The sequence below is a fragment of the Hemicordylus capensis genome, chromosome 4, assembly GCF_027244095.1.
Source record: "Hemicordylus capensis ecotype Gifberg chromosome 4, rHemCap1.1.pri, whole genome shotgun sequence".
Lineage (NCBI taxonomy): Eukaryota > Metazoa > Chordata > Lepidosauria > Squamata > Cordylidae > Hemicordylus > Hemicordylus capensis.
In genome coordinates, this window is record NC_069660.1 from 50859051 (window position 1) to 50879482 (window position 20432).

Sequence of the window (20432 nt, forward strand, 5' to 3'; positions counted from 1 at the left end):
ATGCGGAATGCCTGTGCCCTAGAACAGTTGGTCTTGGAACCAACCAGAGAGAAGGCAACCTTGGACTTAATCCTGAGTGGCACCCAGGACCTGGTGTGGGATGTCAGTGTCATCGACCCTTTAGGGAGCAGTGACCATAGTGCGATCAAATTCAGCATACATGTGGGGCAAGAATCACCAAGGAAGTCTAACATAGACATTTTGAATTTCAGAAGAGGAAACTTCTCCAAAAGAAATGGTGAAAAGAAAGCTGAAAGGGAAAATCAAGAGAGTCACTTTGCTCCAGAATGCATAGAGTTTACTCAAAGCCACAATACTAGAAGCCCAGTTAGACTGTATACTCAAAAGGAGGAAAGGTACCACAAAGTCCAGGAGGATGCCAGCATGGCTAACAGGTACCGTCAAGGAAGCCATAAAAGGGAAGAAGACTTTCTTCTGAAATTGGAAGGCCAGTCCAAATGAAGAGAACAGAAAGGAACACAAACTCTGGCAAAAGAAATGCAAGGTGACAATAAGAGAGGTGAAAAGAGAGTTTGAGGACCATTTAGCTAAAAGTATCAAGGGGAATAACAAAAACTTCTTTAAGTACATCAGAAGTAGGAAGCCTGCCAGGGAGTGGTTGGACCATTAGACAATGAGGGAGTGAAAGGGATTATTAAGGAGGATATGGAGGTTGCAGATAAGCTAAATGAGTTCTTTGCGTCCATCTTCACGGCAGAAGATACTAAGCATATACCTGTTCCTGAACCAGGCTTTTTTGGGATGGAGGCTAAAAACTGAGTCAGATAGAAGTGACAAGAGATGATGTTCTAAACTGTCTGGTAAAACTAAAAACTAACAAATCACCAGGACCGGATGGCATCCATCCAAGAGTCCTCAAAGAACTCAAATGTGAAATTGCTGACCTCCCTGCTAAAATATATAACTTATCCCTGCAATTAGACTCTGTACCAGAGGACTGGAAAGTAGCCAATGTAACACCGATTTTCAAAAAGGGATCCAGGGGTGATCCGGGAAATTACAGGCCAGTTAGCTTAACGTCTGTTCCAGGCAAATTGATGGAAAATATCCTCAAGGATAAAATTGTAAAGCACATAGAAGAACAGGCCCTGCTGGGAGAGAACCAGCATTGCTTCCGCAAAGGTAAATCTTGCCTCACCAACCTTTTGGAGTTCTTTGACAGTGTCAACAACTGTGTGGATCAAGGTGATCCAGTTGACATAGTATACCTGGACTTCCAAAAAGCTTTCAACATAGTTCTATCTTCATCAAAGACTCCTGAGGAAACTTAGCAGTCATGGGATAAGGGGACAAGTACATGTGTAGATTGCTAAATGGTTGAAAGACAGGAAACAGAGGGTAGGTATAAATGGAGAGTTTTCACAATGGAAGTAAGTAAGAAGTGGGGTCCCCCAGGGATCTGTACTGGGACCGGTGCTTTTTAATTTATTCATAAATGGTCTAGAAGCAGGGGTAAGCAACGATGTGGCCAAATTTGCAGAAGATACTAAACTCTTTCGGATAGTGAAATCCAAAACGAATTGTGAGGAGCATCAAAAGGATCTCTCCAAACTGTATGAGTGGGCCACAAAGTGGCAAATGCAGTTCAGTGTTGGCAAGTGTAAAGTGATGCACATTGGGACGAAGAACCCCAGCTTCAAGTATATGCTGATGGGATCCGGGATGTCGGTGACTGACCAGGAGAGGGATCTTGGGGTCGTGGTGGACAGCTCGTTGAAAGTGTCGACTCAATGTGCGGCAGCTGTGAAAAAGGCAAATTCCATGCTAGGGATAATTAGGAAGGGGATTGAAAATAAAATGGCTAACATTATAATGCCCTTATACAAAACTATGGTGTGACCACACTTGGAGTACTGCGTACAGTTCTGGTCACCACACCTTAAAAAGGACATTGTTGTACTCGAGAAGGTACAGAAGAGGGCAACCAAGATGATCAGGGGCCTAGAGCACCTTTCTTAAGAGGCAAGACTACAACACCTAGGGCTTTTTCGTTTAGAAAAAAGACGACTGCGGGGAGACATGATAGAGGTCTATAAAATCATGCATGGTGTGGAGAAAGTGGAGAGAGAGAAATTCTTTTCCCTCTCACACAACACTAGAACCAGGGATCACTCCATGAAATTGATTGCCAGGAGGTCTAGGACCAACAAATGGAAGTACTTTTTCACACAACGCATGATCCAGTTGTGAAACTCTCTGCCACAGGATGTGGTGACAGCCAACAACCTGGATGGCTTTAAGAGGGGTTTGGATGACTTCATGGAGGAGAGGTCTATCATCTGTTACTAGTCGGAGGGCTGTGGGCCACCTCCAGCCTCAAAGGCAGGATGCATCTGAGTACCAGTTGCAGGGGAGTAATGGCAGGAGAGAGGGCACGCCCTCAACTCCTGTCTGTGTCTTCCAGTGGCATCTTGTGGGCCACTGTGCGAAACAGGATGCTGGACTAGATGGGCCTTGGGCCTGATCCAGCAGGGCTGTTCTTATTTTCTTATGATAAGTTGGATATTGAATAAGTGAGGCTGTACTAGCTAGTGGGTAAACAAAAGTTGATGGGCCCTTGATGAGCCAGTCAGTCAGGGACAAGGTTTTATTTTATTGCATTTGGGGTAGTCTGATGCATACTATCAGGACCTCTTTTGTCCTGGGTGCTTGAGTGCCTCATTAAAATGCAAATACTGGAAAGGGGAGCATTTCCTACCATCCTGAGACAGGAACTTCCAACATAAGCCTTTGCCTACTTGAGAGTTTCATCTATACAAAATGGATTCTCTTTTTCAGTGTGAAGGCAGCTTTGGCAACACTTGCCATGATAAAACAACAACAAGAAGGGATGTAAAAATCCAAAACATTTGCATTTTAATGTAACATCCCAAATTCAAATCTGAATTTCAAAATGAGAATGGCGAAATTGGAAATTTTATTAGTTTTCAAATATTTCAGAAATTAAATTCAGCACGCATGTCTGAACTCATATGTGAATGTTATTTGAATGTGTAAGTTGTGGATAGCTTCACAGGTTTCTTTTGATCTGAACAAGGTGGTGTTCTCAAAATTTTGCATGATCAGAAATGAATATGATTTGTGAGAAAACAAAAGTGTCTTTGAAAGCAAATATGAGAAGCAGCCACTGGCTGTGGCTATTCAAATGTTCCTTATGTCAAAGATTCCAGAGAGTTTTCGATGACTAGTACCATCACATCATTTCGATGACTAGTACCATCACTATCTGAGATCACTAGTACCATCCTGTTGGGAGTGTGGCTGTTGAAGGTCTTTCGAAACCTTCATTTGGAACTGCTTTAGTGAAGGATAAACGTGATTGCCTCGTTAAACCTCCTCTATCATTCAAGTACTTTTTTTTTTTTGGTTGAAAAAATATTTTGAAACATTGATATTTGTTTACTGAATCCAAGGAGAAAAGGACTGGATAACCAGTCTTTATTCAGATATTGTAGAGCAAAATAACGAGCATGGAGCCACCTAATGGCACAGCAGGGAAATGACTTAACTAGTGAGCAAGAGGTTTCCGGTTCGAATCCCCGCTGGTATATTTCCCAGACTATGGGAAACACCTATATTGGGCAGCAGCAATATAGGAAGATGCTGAAAGGCATCATCTCTTACTGTGTGGGAGAAGGCCCCTCCTGTATTCTACCAAAGAAAACCACATGGCTCTGTGGGCGCCAGGAGTCAAAATCGACTCGACAGCACAACTTTACCTTTACTTTAGTAGTGGATGAGGAAGAGAATGGCTAAATGTTATAAATAGAAATTACATTATATGTGTTTGCTGACAAAAATTTAGCTCTCCCATGTTCTTTGTATAGTGTGATAGAAATTATAATATATTATAATGTCACAGAGGTCTTGTGTTTCACTGCTCCAATTTTACAGCATTAGTTTCTGCTGGTAGGTAGTGCAGAAATGAAGACTGTTATGATTTCAATATTTAGAAATTTAGATTAATATTCTATTTTTATGAATGGCAGATATCCAAGAGCAGCATTCTGAGGATGCAGCTCTCTTTGTGTCCTTGTAGAGAATGACTGCTCTTAATGCAGACAGAGGCTTCCTGTGTGGTAGACTGCATGCAGGTGGAGAGGGGAGCGATTTCCCCCCCGCTGATCCCCTCCTGCATCCAGAAGTGTTATTTGCCTTTCTCTGAGGGCTGCACAACCCTCAGGGACATAGTTGTCCCTGAGGGTTGTGCAGTCCTCAGAGAAAGACTGGAAGGAACCTGCATCACACTCCCAATTAAATCAGGGTGCCATCCAACTCCTTTGAAAAATAAAAAGGAACACCAGATGTTCCAATTATGGATGTCTAATGTTGATAGAGTAGTTTGGCCCTTAAAAAAACCTGAATATGTTTCATTAGGGCTGCAAACAATAGGGGTTACCCAATCAGAGAAGAAAAATAAAAAGGAGCAAATATTTTCCCAGAGTGCCACTATGTATGCACAAAAGCATTTTGAAAGACTTCTTCTTGAAAGGCCATCTGGATGCTCAGAAACTATACTGGAATCTTATAGTTGTGTTCTTAAGAAATTAGCATTTTGCTGTCCATACACTTTTCCCTTGAAAATACAGCTAGAAGAAGCAACAGGGCCTTCTACAAAATGAATGATGTTCATCCCAGGCTCTGCTCTTCGGTCCACTGCTGACACAGGTAAGATTAGAACATAAGAACAGCCGTGCCGGATCAGGCCCAAGGCCCATCTAGTCCAGCATCCTGTTTCACACAGTGGCCCACCAGATGCTGCTGGAAGCCTACAGGCAGGAGTTGAGGGCATGCTCTCTCTCCTGCTGTTACTCCTCTGCAACTGGTACTCAGAGGCATCCTGCTTTGGAGGCTGGAAGTGGCCCACAGCCCTCTGACTAGTAGCCATTGATAGACTTCTCCTCCTTGAAGTTATCCAAATCCCTCTTAAAGCCATCCAGATTGCTGGCTGTCACCACATCTTGTGGCAGAGAATTCCACAAGTTGATTTTGCAGTGTTTGAAAAATTACCTCCATTTTCTGGTCCTAAACTTCCTGGCAATCAATTTCATGGGATGACCCCTGGTTCTAATGTTATGAGAGAGGGAGAAGAATTTCTCTCTATCCACTTTCTCCACACCATGCATGATTTTATAGACCTCTATCATGTCTCCCCAGTGTCGTCTTTTTTCTAAACTAAATAGCCCCAGGTGTTGTAGCCTTCCCTCATAAGTAAGGTGCTCTAGGCCCCCGATCATCTTGGTTGCCCTCTTCTGCACCCTTTCCAGTTCTACAATGTCCTTTTTTAGATGTGCTGACCAGAATACACATGTACTTGTCCCCTTATCCCATGACCGCTAAGTTTCCTCAGGAGTCTTTGATGAGGAACTTTGCCAAAAGCTTTTTGGAAGTCCAGGTAGACTATGTCAACTGGATCACTTTGATCCACACGCTCATTGACACTCTCAAAGAAGTCCGAAAGGTTGGTGAGGCAAGATTTACCTTTGCGGAAGCCATGCTTGCTCACTCCCAGCAGGGCCTGTCCTTTTGTCACCCAGAAACCTCCTTAGAAGAAGCTTTAAAAAGACCATTTCCCCATGTCTGTGCAAGCACCAGCTTCTGAGGTATTGCATTAAAATGATAATTTATTTGTCAGATTGAATATGCATCCCTGAAGGACAAATTCAACATTTGAATGAAAATGAGCTCTTGAGCAGCTAGTCTGGAAAGCGCCCTGGAAAGGCAATTCCAGTGACAGCAACATGTAGTGCTGGAAAGACATGATAACAGAATAATGAGGTACAACATTAAAATGAACAGAAAACTGACAAGACTGCTTAACAGGATACATGCTTAGCTTTCCAAGAGGACTGTTGTACATAATAGGCTGATGTCCAGACAAAGTTGCTCAGTAGTGCTACTCAGGAGGTGCTTAAAAGGACTTGCTTAATCTTGTAATTTAGTTAGGTTGCCAGCCAACAGAGTTTAGCATTTCGTCTTACCTGTTTCAACAGTTGTCGCATCCCAGATAGAAACAGATGTTTTGGCCTTAGATCCACTTGTATCCCAGATCTTCTTATAGGAATCGACAAACTTATAGACTAATTTTGGTTTAGTAGCCGTTGCTGAAACAAAAACCAGATAAGAAATATTGCAACAATTCTGCATAGTTCCCAAATTATTCCTTCCACCCCCCAGTATTTAGAAGCAATTGCCAGAGTTTAGGGAAGAAGAGGTGGCACATTGTCCATTTTAAAGCTTATTTCCAGTGTTGGCATCAGGCTTGTGGAGGCCTTCCGCCATCTGCCTTTGCACAGCCATTGGGGGCGGGGGGTCATCACTGGGCACAATGGTAGAGGCAGGGGTGCTTTATGTGTGAGTGCAGATGCCAAAAAGCACTCTGAGCTGCTGCTGCTAAGATAAGCCCCCACAAGGTTTACCTTGGCAGAAGCAGCAAAGATTTAGAAAGCTTCTCAATGGCCACACAGGCAGACACCATATTTTTTCACCAGGGCCTCAGACGTCAGTCATGGACCCTTTGATGGCCCTCAGCCCTCCCTCTGTCTGAAAGTTGATTTGGAGTCACAAGGAGCAAGGCAACTGGCCTTGGCTGCCGGAGTCCTGGTTTGAGACCTTCTCCACTTCCTTAAACTTGAGAGGAAAGCAGCTTCCTTCCTGGAGAAAACAACACCTTCCAGGGACATTTTTGACAGGACTATGGTGCGGCAGAAAAGGGCTGGATCCCTCAAAGTCTCTGCCTGAATGTGGCGCCCTCCACCTGGCCAATGAAGAAAAAAATTAAGATGTCAGGCCAAGCTCCATGTTTAATGTAATGTGTTGTTGGGCCCCTACTTGAGTAGATGAAACTGGAGACTCTGTCTGCTTTTGTCAGCCTGGTCTTTGCTAAATGTCCTCTCAGCTCTCCTCAATTACCCGGTCTAGAACTGGCTCTATGTTGCTCACGCAGACTGCCCCCACCTTAAAGGGACAGCTGAGTGCTCATCGCCTCCTATTTTGAAACAAAAGACTGACAACTATTGCATGTTATCCAGAAAACAAATATCTAACTATAAAAATGGCCTGACAGCATAGACACATAATCATCGTCAGTTAGCCTTTGAGGAACTCTGCAGGAGTCTGCATAGTCTGGTTGATCAGACATATTTACATGTGATCTGGAGCAGCTTGCCTATAGCCAGCTCTGTGCTTCCTCCCATGGCAGTCCAGTAATATATACGGCTGGCATATTTCAAGAGTACTCCAAGTTTATACATATGAGAATGAAGCACTGCTGCCATTTTGTGTGAACTGTATAGGTTATCAGAGTAGCATGGGGACAGTCATGAATGCTCTTCTAGGTAATACGCAAAGTGGCCCCCAAGCTCTGCGAGCGCTTGCCCTAGGAGTTTTGGTGCCCTAAATAAAGTATTACTTTGGTGGGGGGCTCCAGCAAATAAGTAAAGAGCCTTGCACATACTGGGCTTTGCTGCGACAAACAGGGAGGGGAGTCCATCCAGTCCAGGCTCTTGCTTCAAGCAGTGGCCAGCCAGGTGCGCACTCCATGGAAAGTCCATTAGCAGAAGAAGATTCCAGCTTACTGCACTGAGAGAGGCCCTTCTTTGCCACCACCCCTACCTCCCTGTCAAGGCAGCCAGAGAATAAACCAGCCAGAGTTACCTGGGACACCTTGGAAGTCCCTCCAAAGAAGCCTGAGCATTCCTCGGGCTGGGCAGCCCATGAAGCAGGGGATTCCTGAACAAAACTCCACCTTGCCGGAGTGCAAAGATTAAAGCAAAAGACCCGCATGGCAGGGGGTAGTAGATTAGCTGCTCGGCACTTTTATGTCTCAAGGAAGGAAGCTCACCCACCCCTGCAGCAAAACACAAGCCCACGAAACTAATTGCAGGGATCAGAGTCAGACCCACCTGCAAGGAACAGGCGAAGTGTGGAGTCCCAGCAGGCAGGTAAGCCTCTCTGCGCCAGGCACAGTGAGTCTCCCACACCAGTGACTGACAGCCTGCACCAAGGAGCCATGGCAGAAATGGCAGGCAGGTGGGCAGGGGCCCTTCTGAGTAGTCAGAAGTAGCCAGACCTCCCCCAGCCCCAGCCCCAGCCCAGCCCAGTCTCTGCCTCAGCAGCCACTCTGGGAACACTGCCCGGTCCTCTCCTTCCCTTTCTCCTTCCCAGGGTTACCTGTACCTGGCTGCCTCCTTACCTAAAGTGCGAAAGCAGAGGGCAGCACCAAAGACAACTCTGAGGGGAAAGGAGACCAAAAGGCATTGGGATTCGCCAATAAACATTCTTGTGTTACCAGCAGCCACTTTTCCATACCATTTCCTACACCAAATGACCTTTTAGTCCCCTTTTTCCTCAGCTCTGCCTGTTTACCTGCCTCTTCCTCCCCCTGCCCGGTAATCTGGAGCGTCAGATCCAAATCTGATGCTGAGATGGGGAAGCTGAGACTGCTCCTGACGGCACAAGGGATGGACAATGACGTAGCACTGGTGGGTGGTGCTCATGCACGCAACTCCTCTGTGTGCCCAGAGTGCAGTTGAAGCCACCACTGAAAGGCCTCAGGAAGGGGCTGCCTGCACTCAGGCAGTGCCCTTCAAAGCATGCTATACGTGGGGCAGTGGGTATGTGTGTGGGTAGTGCACACACTAAAACTTATTTGGTGGGCAGGTTGATGGAAGCAGCTCCCAGCCACCCCCCCCCCAAAATGGTGCCCTAGGTGACAATCTAGATATGCCTAGTAGACGGCTAGCCCTTGTCTCTGCATCTATTTTGCTGTTCTACTGCTTGACTTATAGGCTGGTGAGAACTGGTCTATATGTCAGTCTATTTTCCAATGCATGTATTTCCCTATACTGCTTTTTGTGTGTGAATATATTGAATATGTCTCCTGTTGCTCCCCATAAAGCAACATATTGTATTGCATTGTATTGTATTGTATTGTGTTGTGTTGTATTGTGTTGTATTGTATTGTATTCTTTGTTATGATGAAACTCTGACACCAGGTCTCTCTAGGAATTTATTTATTCCAACAGCAACACAAATTCTGACAGGAGATTTTACAGTGCATCCACATGACATTTAAACATGTGGTGTAAGTTCTTAGCACCATCTGCTGAAAATCTGTGGAAAAAGAAATGTCTTTTCAGAACTACTTCTATACTGACTTGAAAAAGCTATGGTTTTGTTTTTTTAATGGATTGTTAACAGATGACCAGCAGATGGCACTAAGAAATTACCCAAATTTGCTTAAATATCATGTAGATGCCTTTAAAAACAACCATTTGAATTTGTGTTGAAGTTGGAATAAGTTACTGTCACGATAGGTCCACAGACTGACTGAGCTGAGTATTAATTAACATTATATCCATTCAAAGCTATCAGAATGTTTGCAGCCCAGTTTCTGGAGACACAAAAAAATTAAAACAGTTTGATTACAATGCAAATCGATGCACAAGGACTGGAAAAATGTCATGAGATTTAGAGAACTGGGTAGGCAGCCCAGAGACAAGGAGGCTGGAAGAAGAGTGCAGAGTAGGCAATGAAATGAAGAAAGGGGGTTATTTTCTTTATGTTTATTAGCAATCTTCAGGTCTCATGCTTACATGTTTTGTATATTATATACTGCATACTTTATTCTCTTTTTTAAATGCAACTATTTTGCATTGGTTTATTTGGTGAGATGTTACTTTATTTAACTGTTTGCCTTGGTTAGGCAGGAAAGGACTAATCGGACAGGAGGCCCGACTACCCTTACAGGAAAATTGAAAGGGTAAAAACAAGAACACTCCATCTCAGGGCTGTAGCTATAACTGAAAGGGTGTGTGTGTGTGTGTGTGTGTGTGTCCCTGGGCCCCTGGGAGGGGGGGAGGATGACAGCTTGCTCCTTGCTCTCCTCCTAGTGTCTCTCTGAAGAAGAAGCTGGGGCCCCATCTTCACTTTTTGTCTCAGGGCCCACTCTAACCTTGCTAGGCTCCTGCCCCATCTTCAACCCTAGTCCTACAAACTGCTACAGTCAAGGCCTGCTTGCAAGGGTTGTGTCCCTCTTATTCCCCCAGGGAATATCCCTGGCAGTGAAGGGTAGCCCACAACCCACCAAAACAGGGAGTTTTCTGACTAAGGAGAAAGAAATGGTCTACCTCTTGCTTCTTCTTTGTGCAGCAGGAGCCTTCTGGTTCACAGACCATGGTCAACATGTTGAGCCTGTCTAGCCCTCAGACTGATTCTCATAGTTTCAAGTTATGCTTTGAGCATGCATGCTCTGAGCTCAATCCCTCTCAATTAATATTTCAGGTGTGCTGTGGGTTAAGCAGGCTTAGCTTCTCTTCACCACCACAGCAATGACCGAGGAGAAGTAGGGCCTGTTCTCACAATGGCAGCAGCAAACCCACATTGTGTATCCAGCACTGTATAATGGAGCAAAAGCACATCCTGTGCCATCTTGATCAGATCACAACTAGCACATAAGCACTAGGGATGTGCACAAACAGCTCGGCAGGCACAGGCAGAGCGGGGAGTGGTTCCCTTAAGAGGCAGGTAAGCAGGTCCATACCTGCTCTGCTGCCGCTCTGCTGCTTTTCCGGGTGCGGCGCTCACTGTAGCAAAGGCCGTGCGCATCTGTGCCACCGCTCCCTGCAGCCTGAGCGTGCAGCATCAGCACGCACATGGCAGCCGCCATTTCCATGCCAAATCCGTGCACGGCCTTTGCTAGAGCTAGCAACATGCCTGGAAAAGCAGTAGAAAAAAATATATAAGGGGAGAGTGGTGCTACTCAAAATACAAAGAAAAAAGTTACCACCCAATACAAGAAATATACAAATGAATGAAACTTCTTAAATCACATCATTAATATAAGTCACTTATTATACATGAATCACTTAAGTCACTTATTATAGTAAAACACTGAATATACATGAATCACGTGACAAGGTTTCGCGATAAGTCCTTGTTTCCCAACGAGCTTCCTCAGAAGTGAAATTGTTATGTCCCAAACGTGATAAACTTTACATCCTCCCTGGTGTATGGAGTTCTTAAAAGTATCCTTCAAAAATGTTTCTTCAACTCCTCCAAAGGGAGTGTAGGTTGTATCAACATTCATAGGTTTCTCCAAGGGAGTTAGACAGAGTTACAGTATCTAAATTTTTATTTTCTAAAGATGGAAATCACCACAAATTTAAAGTCATCAGGCTGATGACCAGCTAGCAAAAAATGTTCTGTGAGTGGTGCCTCTAATACTCCATTTTTTATTCTGTAGTAATGTTCTAAAATATGTTTTTTAACCGGACATATGGTACAGCCAACATGTAACTTTAAACATGGGCACATAATAACATATATGGCATAAGCAGAATTACAATTGGAGAACAGTGGCGTATCGGGGGGAAATGGCGCCCAGGGCAAGCACCCTGAAATGGCGCCCCCAAGCCGCCCCCCCGGCCCCCACATACCTGGGCTGGCGGCGGTGCCCCCCAGGCAGCAGATCGCCGGCGGTGGCGGCAATTCGGTGGTGGCGTGCGGCGGCGATGTGGCGGTGATGTGGTGGGCCGCGGCAGCGGCGATGTGGCGGGCCGCGGTGGTGGGTCGCCCGCCGCGCCGAGTGCGGCAGTGGCTGGTGTGGTGGCTGGCCTGGCGACGATGGGATGGCCTCCTCAGTGTAGCTGTAGCGGCCGAGCGGCGGCACGGAGTGCAGGCAGTGACGCCGAGCCTGCCTTCTGGCCCTGCGTCGCTTCTGCGCAGGTGCGCCTGGTGCGCCTGTGCAGAAGCTACGCTGGGCCAGAAGGCAGGCTCGGCGTCGCTGCCTGCACTCCGTGCCGCCGCTCGGCCACTACAGCTACACTGAGGAGGCCATCCCATTGCTGCCAGGCCAGCCACCGCCGCACTCGGCGCGGCGGGTGACCCGCCGCCGAATTGCCGCCCACATGCCCACCGCCACACTTGGCGGGCGATCCAGGGGGGGGCGGGGGGGGAAGCCACTTTTTGGCGCCCTCCACGTGATCTGCTGGGGTGGCGCCCGGTGCACGTGCCCCCCCTGCCCCCCCTATAGTTACGCCCCGTTGGAAAATTCTTCCAAAGGCTTAACATAATTGCCAGTAGGATGTTGAAAGACTTTAGTGGGCAATGAAAACTTTCAGGAAAAATAAAAGTTTTTTTAACTATTTGATACACTCTGATATGCCACAGGAGAGGTTAGTTATGTCAAGGGTTAAGGGCCATTTCAAATGTAGGACATGTGCTGCGTGCAAGTCAGCCTGATGACTTTAAATCTGTGGTGATTTCCACCTTTAGAAAAGAAAAATTTAGATACTGTAACGTTGATTCAGTAAGATGGTTAAACAGACAAGAATCGTTTTATATACACAGATTAAATTCCCTGTCACCTTATGGTTTAAACAAGAATTTAGACTTATCTTGTTTTTTGTAATTGTGGTGCCCTAATGAAGCGTGAAGAGTGCCAGATAGTGGCTGATTAGGAGTTCAGCAGCTGAGAATGATTGAGAGTGTGATAAAGCTGTAGTAAGATAGCTTGGTCAGTTCATCTGAGCAGGCTTGATAAGACTGGGTGTCAGCTTGGGCTGCAGTTTGTGAACTATTGTACCTTTTGGGTAATTATCTTTGATGTTAACATATGAATTTCAGTATGTTGTATATGTTTTCTCTCATGTTTTGCAAATGTTTTCTTTTATGTATGGTTTGTGTTTTGTATTTAGAAGGACTCTGTCTAACTCCCTTGGAGAAATCTATGAATGTTGATACAACCTACACTCCCTTTGGAAGAGTTGAAGAAACATTTTTGAAGGATACTTTTAAGAGCTCCATACACCAGGGAGGATGTAAAGTTTATCACATTTGGGACATAACAATTTCACTTCTGAGGAAGCTCATTGGGAAACAAGGACTTATCATGAAACCTTGTCAAGTGATTCATGTATAATAAGTGACTTATATTAATGAAGTGATTTAAGAAGTTTAATTCATTAGTATATTTCTTGTATTGGGTGGTAACGTTTTTCTTTGTATTTGGAAAAGCAGTGGAGCAGGTAAGGACCTGCTTACCTGCTTCTTAAGGGAGCCACTCCTGCCCTGCTGAACTGGTTTGGCTGCGGGTACCCGAGCTGGTTTGGCACTTCCCAAAGGGGGCGCCAAACTGGTTCGTGCAAATCTCTAATGAATACTCCTCCTTCTCCCTCAATTATGCTGACACATGACTGTTTCTTGGGAACGAAAAAGGGGCTTGGAACCTGCCTAGATGCTCCCCCTACCCAGATTTTGGTCTTGAGAACAAGCCTGTGAGATGGAGCTCAGAGAAAGTGTGCCCACTGGTGTGCTTTTCTGATCCAACTTCCCAACAGAGTAGGACTAAGAGGTCTCAGACTCTCTCTGCTGCCAAGGTTATCAGTGAGGTGTGTGCAGTAGATTGAGCCAAAGCTTTCAATGAAACTAGTTTCCTCCCTCCAATTTACTGTGAGGGGAAAGAAGGGGGCAAAAGAATGAAAAATCCCCCCCCACACACACATTCCTTGCAAGTTCCCACTTAGAAGTGCTCTTACCCCTGAACTTCAGGGCCAAAGTCCAGGGTCTCCACAGCCCCAGGCCCCTCCCCCCATCCTCTTTAGTCTGTCCCAGATGTTGTGGTCGCCCGACTAAGCATGATGATGCTTAATTTGCAGAGGGGGGGCTCCAAAGGGTTCTAGGTCCAGGCTCCAAAATTACCTAGGTGCACTTCTGTTCCCACTTTAATGTAAAGAGACAGGGTCTTTTTGGTTGTGGCCCCTTGGCTTTAGAACACCCTCCCTGAACAGTTCCCCCATGCTCCCTCCCTAACTTAAACCACACCTTTTAAGGAGGCTTTTTAATGCTCCATTTTTAAATTATATCTGGTTGGTTCTTTAGCTCTTTATAATGTTCAATTTTCAGCATTTAAAATAACTTTTAATTTGAACCTAATTAATGAGTTTGGTTTTAACCTGACTTTTAACTTATTTGTTCAGTTTAGTTAATTTTATTACTTTTATTGTGTCTTGTATATATTTTATTGTTGTGAGCTGCCCTGAGCAGTAGTACCCTGGAGGACCAGGATATAAACTCACTCACTCAATCAATAATGTCCACTTTGAAGATATCATCTTACCAGTTTCACATACAATTGATCCTAAGGTCAATATTACAAGAACATCTAGGAGCCTTCCTAATAACACCACAGCCATCGTTCTGAAGAACACACCACACGGACAGATCCTGGAAAGAAAATCAATATAATCATCCATATTTCTTCAGACTCTGCCAAATAGCTTGTTTGTGCCTCAGAGAGGCTGGGATCAATATTAGGCAAGTAAATGCTCTCATGCTGGCTTGGAGAGCAGTGAGACTCACCACGTGGTTTATTCTAATGTGCCACTAGACCCATTTTGTGCAATATCAAAGAACATAGTCAGTATGAAATGTGTTTGTATAGTTGGGCCTCTGGGATTTAACATAAGCACCTTTCCCCCTCATGACCACTTAGTTCTGCAATAAATGAGTGCTCTAAGTCTGGATCTTGGAATTTCCTTGATATTTGAAAAGGAAGTTCACTAAACTATATGAACCGCGGGGGAGGGGGGGTAAGGAAAGTGTTCAAGTTTCACCTCTATAATATTTAGCATTTCTAAAGCTCATCAGGGGTTCAGACCATTTTACACATATCAGCCCAATTGTTCTGCAGCGTTTAGAAGGGCAGAGGAGGAGCTGTGTCCTTGCAGAGCTGGCCAAACTGCTGTAAAGCTCAAGCAAAGGCTTGTTATGCAGTTAAGCGTGTGCAGAGGGAGTGAGGGGAGCAATCTTTTCCGCTTGCCCTCCCCTCCAAAAATACTTTTTGGCTTCCAGAAATATGTCCCTGAAGGCCGCAGAACCCTACTGTGAAAGCAGCCATGCTATTCCACTTGTAGCACACCAAGGAAAAGCAACACCACCACAGTGCTACAAGAAGCATGTCTGGAAGTGCCCCTGCTCTCTTGGGTCATATCTATTTTCTCCCAAACATTATTTCAAGGAGGCTTCCCCTAGCAGAAGGTCTTGTTGGCACTGGGCTCCAGAACAAGAACGGTGGGAACAGACTGCAGCAGGCAGGTGGGGTGACACCCATGGCAGGGGCAGAACAGGGGGCCTGCACTTGTCATGTGGTGCATTCGTCACCTGAGACCATTACTATCCTAGACCTACATATCTCTCAATTGAGAATTGCCAATGTGGTTGCTGCCAAACAACAAGATTATGAAGAACAAGAGAAAGCAGTGTTGAAAACGGCTAGAAGAAGAAGAGCTGAGTTTGAGAAAATGGTCACAATTTCAGCGAGAGCAGAGAAGGAATCAGGGACTGGGGCAAGAGAAGGAAGAGAAAGATCGTGTATTTGAAATGAAGAGATGTTCAGTGGGGCAACAGATTTAAAACAGAACTAGATCAAAACGAAAAGTAGCAGCATGGGAAAAGAGAAGATGAGAAGTCTGAGATGACAAAATGTTTTTTATGGGGTGGGGGAGCAAAAGAAGGAGCTGGATTTGAGCAAATCAATAATATTCCTAAAATTAAATATAGAAAAGTTTTATCTACAAGTTTTGTCTGTCTGTCAAGTTTTGCATCATCTTGAGTTCCATTCAGATTTTACCACCCAGGAGAGCAAAGTATCTTGTCTTGGGTGCATTGACCAAACTTGATGAGCTTGTTTCCTGTCAGATGAGATAGCCATAGCAAATAGATAAAAAGTCTCCCTTACCTTATATATAAAGTATATAATATTTGTCCTGATGTCCCAAAAATGCTGATTGTGTGGGCACTAGTAGTATTAATAAGTTTACTAGGTTGGCTGGGCGCAGAGCTGTTGCTCTCCCTGCTGCTGCCCCTGCTGTCGCTGCTTCCCCCTGCCCACACCACTACCCCACCCGCCTCCACTGTACCCCCCCACTGCTCCCCCCGCCACCATTGTCCCCCCCCGTCTGGCCTCCACTGCCTTCTTTCGCCCTCCTATGCCGTTTTCTCTGTGTGCCTGCTGGCCAACCAGCCAACATCCCTGGCTGCCATTTTCTTCCCCTTCGCCCATCCCTCTCGCTATCCGGAAGCTACTCACAAACTCTCGCAAGAGCTGCCACACATGAGATTAGTGATGGGTATGCCTAAAATAAAAATATATATAGAATATTATGACCACTGGTCATAACACAACATTTAAAAAGAAGAAAAGGCGGGGGGGGGGGCGGAGAGAAAAAAAGAAAAGGAAAAAAAAGTTAAAACAAAAGAACATATAATAAAATTCAGCAAGTGATACAGAATTAGTTAAGATGAGATCAGCACCACAGTTTGGAACAAAGCATAACAGATGTAAATTTCTTTCTAAGTTTAAAGGAAAGCAAGGCAAACGTGGCAGCTTAGTAGCTAACATATGGGATTGTATCTGCAAGAAGGTAAACCAGACATTCCACACCTGAGCCCTTGAATTTATCTAAGATCTGTTTCAATGTTCTTCCCCTAATCACAATATAGAAAGGACAGTAAAAGACATAGGGGCTATTCTGACGATCAGCAAAAATCGGGCTAGCCTCCACTGATTTTTGCTGATCGTCAGAACCACCGGGCTCACAGCCGAGCCCGGTGGTTCTAGAGAGGCTAACCCGCTCCTGTAGCCCGCCCCTTAGCCCGGGTTTGCGGAGCGAGCACTCCGCAAACCTGGGCTATCTGCTTGTGAGTAGCCGCACCGCGGCTCCGTGCCGTGGCTACTCATGAGTAGACCCCCGACTGGGAGGTGAAAAGCTGCCTCCCGGCTCCGGGGGTCTCCCCAGTATGCCCTGTGCGCTCGCGCAGGGCATACTGGGTCTTTTGGGGGCTGCGTGGCCCCCGATCTCCCCCGCCCCTGCCGGCTCTGTCTCGGAGCCAGCAATCATGTGAGTGGCCGATCCGGCCACCCAGGGCTCCCTTCCCGCTCACAGCCCCAAACCGGGAGACCCGGTCCATAGCGTATAACATACTCCACTTGGCCAGCGCCACAGGGAGAAAAGCGCTGTCCCACTGGAAGTGTACGAAATCTCCCTTCAAGATATGCCATGGACCATTTCAGGCATATACAACTTATATATTTATAAGTTATTCTTATATATCTTAGTTTTTAAACTGTTTTTCTCCACAGGTGGTCTACTTCAAACCAGGAAAGTTCTGATTTGTGGCTCCATCTCTTAGTCACTCTGCTACACCAACTCCCTTCTTGTAGGCTTACAATGCAAGCCTATGTGCATTTACTCTGAAGCAAGGCCCACTGATTCCACAAGAACTTACTCCTAAAGCACGTTTAGGATTGAAGCTTAAGAGAGGTAAGCATAGTGCATCCATATGAAAGTGAACCGAGCGTAAAGCATCTGCATTCATGCCTTGTGCTCTTGTATGCTGCCATTGGACTGGGAGTGGGGCTGAGGGGGCAATGGAGCTGGCATTTACATTAGTATTACACTTGCTGCAAACTGAGAAGTGTTTTGTGGGAGACTGCGTTTTTTCCCCCCGGGGGCGGGGGCTGGAAATAGAAAAGAACTAACAAGTGACCAGGGAGGGGGGATGATTGCTGTGGTGTGGTGAAAAATTACTTGAACCATATGGTTCGCACAAACACCTCACCACACAATTTGTGTTTCTGCTGTAGCTATGCAGCAGGATGCACACACAGCTGGGTTTAGGATTAGCCCAGCTGGGCACTGGGTCGGGAGAGAAAAAGTGAGCTGGTGCTGAAGCAGTGGCATGCAGTGAGAGGATGGGTGAAACTAGATGCTCATTGCCTGCTACAGCTAACAGCAGTGTGGGAGTGAGGGCAGCGCACACCCTGAATGATGAGATCAGTGAGGGGAAAGACGGGTGATGTCAGCCTCTTAGTCTGGCTGAAGGCTATGGGGGTGGGGACCAATGGCAATGTAGACATGTTTCCTGCGTCAATTAAGTTGTTGTCACTGCAACATTGCAAAAAGACTCTTCTATCACTGTAGCATCATAATATCTTATCTCTGATAAGGTGGGCAGAACTAACTGGCTCTGCCTTCTGCTAGGGCAGGGATTCTCAACGTGTGGGTCCCCAGATGTAATTGGACTTCAACTCCCATAATTCCCAACCAAAGGCCACTGGGGCTGAGGATTATGGGAGTTGAAGTCCAATAACATCTGGGGACCCACACGTTGAGAAACCCTGTGCTAGGGGAAGCCTCTAGGAGAGGAGAGCTGGTCTTGTGGTAGCAAGCATGACTTGTCCCCTTAGCTAAGCAGGGTCTGCCCTGGTTGCATATGAAAGGGAGACTAGAAGTGTGAGCACTGTGAGATATTCCCCTCAGGGGATGAAGCCACTCTGGGAAGAGCAGAATGTTTCAAGTTCCCTCCCTGGCTTCTCCAAGATAGGGCTGAGAGAGATTCCTGCCTGCAACCTTGGAGAAGCCGCTGCCAGTCTGTGAAGACAATACTGAGCTAGATAGACCAATGGTCTGACTCAGTATATGGCAGTTTCCTATGTTTTCCTATGTTCTCCTTGAAATAATGTTTGGGAGAAAATAGATATGACCCAAGAGAGCTGGGACACCTCCAGACATGCTCCTTGTAGCACCGTGGTGTGGTTGCTTTTCCTTGGTGTGCTACAAGTGGAATTGCATGACTGCTTTCACAGTAGGGTTCTGTGGCCTTCAGGGACATATTTCTGGAAGCCAAAAATATATTTTGGGGGTGGGGCGAGTGGAAAAGTTTGCTCCCCTCACTCCCTCTGCACACGCTTAACTGCATAACAAGCCTTTGCTTGAGCTTTACAGCAGTTTGGCCAGCTCTGCAAGGACACAGCTCCTCCTCTGCCCTTCTAAACGCTGCAGAACAATTGGGCTGATATGTGTAAAATGGTTTGAACCACTGAAGAGCTTTAGAAATGCTAAATATTATAGAGGTGAAACTTGAACACTTTTCTTACCCCCCCTCCCCCACGGTTTATATAGTTTAGTGAACTTCCTTTTCAAATATCAAGGAAATTCCAAGATCCAGACTTAGAGCACTCATTTATTGCAGAACTAAGTGGTCATGAGTGGAAAAGGTGCTTATGTTAAATCCCAGAGGCCCAACTATACAAACACATTTCATACTGACTATGTTCTTTGATATTGCACAAAATGGGTCTAGTGGCACATTAGAATAAACCACGTGGTGAGTCTCACTGCTCTCCAAGCCAGCATGAGAGCATTTACTTGCCTAATATTGATCCCAGCCTCTCTGAGGCACAAACAAGCTATTTGGCAGAGTCTGAAGAAATATGGATGATTACAGAGGCGTATCTAGGGAAAATAGCGCCTAGGGCAAACACTGAAATTGCGCCCCCTGTCCAAGCATCTGACACCCATCTTTCAGATAACTTTACCATAATATCAGCTCAAACATACAAGTCAAGCTTGTTAATCTTTTCATATTTCAAAAACTATTTAGCAGTGGACTTAGCCAGACCAAAAAATGCTGGAAAACTACAAATTTCAGTATGCAGGGGCTCATGAAATACCCAAATACTATGTGGAGATGTACTTGGAAAACTAAACAGAAGTGCCTGTCTAATTCTCTACTATGCATTGTAGCATCACCATTACATAAGTTTTAAAAATCAATGGAGAATTTGACTTTTCTCAGATACTCTGTAAATAATTAAAGGATATGCAGAGTAAACTGTGTCACTGCTTGGAATATATTCTAGTCTTTCAGAAAGACAGTTAAAATGAGAGAAAGAGAGCAAGAAACTCCCAGTGGGCCTTAATATTAAGGGTTTCACACTGATTCAAAGACAAACTCACCATTAATAGCCATATTAGCAAGACATCACATTTAACTCACTTATCACAAGAAGCAAAGTAAGAGCAAATGAATACAATCCTAGCTCTTAAGCATCAGCTCAGTATTCACAAGCCCTGATTCTCTGTACATAGTGCCAATCTGAATATGTGTACAGTGTCTTATATAATATTTTTATTACTATTATTTTTACCCGTAGCCCCTTTGGGGGTCTTCCTAAAGGCTGGGGTTTTTTTTTGCAAAGATTCCCCCTCACCCCGCTGGCCTCTAGGGCCTCGCAGGGACCATTTGAGCATGTGCAGTGGCCGTTTTTAAAAATAATCTTAAAAAAAAAAAAGGCCACAGAAAACAAAATGGCCACCGCGCATGCTCAAATGGCCTCTGCAAAGCCTGGCATGACCTAGAGCCTCACAGAGGCCATTTGAGCATGCACGGTGGCCATTTTTTTTGGCAGCCATTTTTTTTTAAAATTAATTTTAATTTCTCCTTGAATGGAGAGTTAACTTTTGCAAGTTAGCTTTGGGAGTCTACTCAGGTCCAGGGGCATAGCTATAATTGAGTGAAAGAGTTCAAAGAACATGGGTCCTCCAGCTCCATACCTCCCTATTTTC